Below are 3,675 nucleotides of genomic sequence, written 5' to 3' on the forward strand. Positions count from 1 at the left end.
TCTTGATGCACCTCCAGTGCAGTGCAGGCACTGGAGGGAGCTGCAGTCATGGACTTAGCCCTCTCCCACTCCTGTCCCCCCACACATGCTCTTACCACACTGTGTTCTTAGTCTGTCGCCTTCAACTGGAGGCCTCTCTATGGTGGGCATAGGATTTGACTGAGGCAATGTACTAGTCAGGCATGGCCTCTGCCTAAACCACCTTATCAGAAGGGGGTGGCTTAAAGAAACTTATACAACTCATATTCGAGACTTTTCTACTCCTAGCCTCCAAAGGACAAAGAATCCATAAAACAATAAAACACCAGGGGCCTTTCCTTTGGGGATCCTTCATCTGTGAGATGATCCCCTCCTATATCTCATACCATTTTGTTTGACACTTTGACACATCTAATGTTCACCACTGTTGTTCCAAGGGGGACAATGGAACACTGGCATGGCCAGGACCTTTCTTGTTTAGGAATTGGACAAACTGAAGCACCAAGCAGGGCCAATGAAGCCCAGCACTTTTCTCGAAGGCACATGTTAGGAGGAGCTAGAAAATCCATGGGATATCCTGGGGGGCGGTAGGGGTGCTACAGGATCATTAACAAGAGTCCGAGATCCCCTTGGGGTACTTTGGTGCTACTGATCAATGTGTCTTGGACAGTGCTAACAGACGATGCAGGGTACTCTAGGAGAGTGCTATTTTATTGTTTACCTAAGCTTTTCAGTTCTGAAAAGAAACAAAGTTCCTTTTTTCTATACCTTGATTCACTAGTCAAGACACCTGCAGGGTAAAATTAGAGATTACCAGAGGGACCTGAGAAAGCTAGGGAACCAACTAATGGCAACTGCTCAAGGTCTGCCAGCAGTGGGACATAAAGCCGGTGGAGACCCAGCATGCCAAGTTGCACTCAATAACTACTGTGAGCTCTGATCAAATGCCTATAACCGATGGTCAGCCTACAACACAGTAAGTTACTGAGGCTTGTGCTTTAATGAAAAATATGAGAGCCATGGGATCAGCCATAAATGAGATATTAGAGACTTGGGTAGTTTGCCTTCCCTGAAAGGGATTAATCATGTTAAACTTAGTGAAAGAGAAGGGCACATTGTTAGGCTTGTCACTATAGAACCCCTTCTTCAGAGAACCTTGACATGGCGTATTGGCCAAAGAAGTGGAAAAAAGTTGGGAATAGAAAAACTCTCTCCTAGCCCTGGCCAACTAGCTCAGCAGTAGAGTGTCAGCCTAGTCTGTGGAAGTCTTGGGTTCAATTTCTGGTCAGGGCACACAGGAGAAGCAACCATCTGCTTCTCCACCCTTCCCCCTCTACTTTCTCTGTTTCTCTTCCCCTCCCACAGCCAAGGCTCCATTGGAGCAAAGTTGGCCCAGGTGCTGAGGACGGCTCCATGGCTTCTGCCTCAGGTGCTAGAATGGCTCTGGTTACAATGCAGCAATGTCCCAAATGGGCAGAGCATCACCCTCTGGTGGGCATCCTGGGTGGATCCCAGTCAGGCACATACGGGAATCTGTCTGTCTGCCTCCCCACTTCTTACTTCAGAAAAATACGAAAAAAGGAAAACTCTCTCCTACCCTGGCCAGTTGGATCAGTGGATAGAGCATTGGCCTGGTCGGCAGATGTTCCAGGTTCAATTCCCAGTCAGAGCACACAGGAGAAGCTACCATCTGTTCTCTGCTCCTCCTCTCCCCTTTCTCCCTCTCTTCCCTTCTCGCAGCCAGTGGCTCTACTGGTTCGAATGTTGGACCTGGGCACTGAGGATAGCTAGCTGATTCAAGCATTGGCCCCAGATGGGGATTGCGAGGTGAATCCCAGTCAGAGATTCATGCAAGAGACTGTCTCATTATCTTCCCTCCTCTCACCAAAAAAAAAAAAAAAAAACCCCCAGAAAACAAAACAAACAAACAAACAAAAAATTACTCTCCTGATCCAAGATGGCAACAAAGTAAGAAGAGGGAGGTTTCACTTGCCTCCTCCCGGGACAAAAATGGAGTTATAACTAAGTATAAGAACAATCATCCTGAAAAACAAACATGGTACTAAATGGAGAGGAGACTATAACAAATGATTCACAGAAGAAGCCACATAGAGACTGGTAGAAAATGTGGAGATGAAAAAGGATTTCTTCTGCTACCAGGAGTGAGCAGTGGCTGAGGGACCAGAGGGACATCTCAGCTGCAAGGGTGGTTTTCCCTGAAAGGTGTGGGTCCTAAGTCCCTGGGCAGGTGCCCCTGCCTAGAGCACCAGAGCCTAGAAGAGGCACTCACATAGCATTAGGCAATGAAGAGGCAAGGTTTCTGTGAGGAAGAGATGAGAGAGACTGTAAAGATGACAAAGGAGTAGGCAGACATTCCAACTACCACCTCCCAGGATCAAATTGGATTATAACTTAATTTAAGAACAACCATCTTGAAAAAACAACTTTGGACTAAATGAAGAGTAGTTTATAACCAGGGATCACAGAATGAGCCACATCGAGACTGGTTGGAAGGGCGGAGACACAGAAAGAGCTGTCCCGCTCCCAGGAGTGAGTGGCGGCTGGGGTCCGGAGAGACTCTCACTGTGGGGAGGGTCACCCTGAGAGGTGTGGGTCCTCAGCCCCAGGTCTAGAGCACCAGCCTAGAGCCCAAGAGCCTAGAAGATGCACCCAGACAGAATTTGGTGGTGAAAAGAGCCAGGTTTCTGTCTGCAAGAAAGAGACAGAGCTCTCAGAGACACAGGCTCAGTCTTAGAGGACCCACGCAGAAAATCCTATTCACAGCCACTTACCGGGGCTCTGGAAAAGGGAGAGCTGAGAGGACTAGAGTTGCATGAGGACAGTGTAAAGTTGGAGGCCCAGGGAGAGACACAGTGGGGGACAGCCACCAGAACCCCTGTGCTGAATCATTCTCCAGTACTGCAGTTGCCATCTTTCTTGGTGGAGCAGTCCCATCTGAGTGGATCAGCCTAAGGAGAAGCAACTACTCCATCCTCGGAGTCTCTCCTGCTCCAGTTATGGTGACTGGGTCATGCTGAGAAGTCAGGAGGCAGGGGCGCATCGGTGAATCAGTTTTATGCTGGTAAGCCTGTAGCTTCCTCTCCACCCGCCCAAAGCTCCTGAGTCTAAGACTGATAATTCTGCCTCACCAGCAACACAGTAAACTGTCCAGACTGCAAGCTGACCACACCTCTGGGTCTCAGAAGCAACAACCACCAGACTCCTGGGGCCACACCCTACAATGACCTGTAAAAAAGTCCGGACAGACTGACACCTGGAATCGGGGGCAGAGCCAAACCAACCACCATTACTAATCCCTGAATTGCTGCAGGCTCTAGACTCTATCATAAAGGACTTTTCAGTGGATGAGCCCAATAAGCAGCAAGCAGACAGAGCCTGCAGTATGTAAGACTCAGGAAACCATGCCTTTTAAGTGGACCTACCACCAAGCCCACTGTAGGTAAAAGTCATCCTAGGAGTACAACTTGGTATTTCCATGTGCACCTGAGCCCAGCAGTGCAGCCACAAACTCTGGATTTCTTGTAGCTCCAAGGTTGCTGAGGGTCAGTCATGGGGGCAGTGTATCCCACTGGTCTACTCTAGGTTTCTGCCAGGAAAGCCCAGGGCTGACACATCCAGTGGCTCTCTATGGAGAGCATTGGTTCAGGACCTAACAACCCTGCTAGAATGGGATGC

This window comes from Saccopteryx leptura, chromosome 5 (assembly GCF_036850995.1).
Source record: "Saccopteryx leptura isolate mSacLep1 chromosome 5, mSacLep1_pri_phased_curated, whole genome shotgun sequence".
Taxonomy (NCBI): domain Eukaryota; kingdom Metazoa; phylum Chordata; class Mammalia; order Chiroptera; family Emballonuridae; genus Saccopteryx; species Saccopteryx leptura.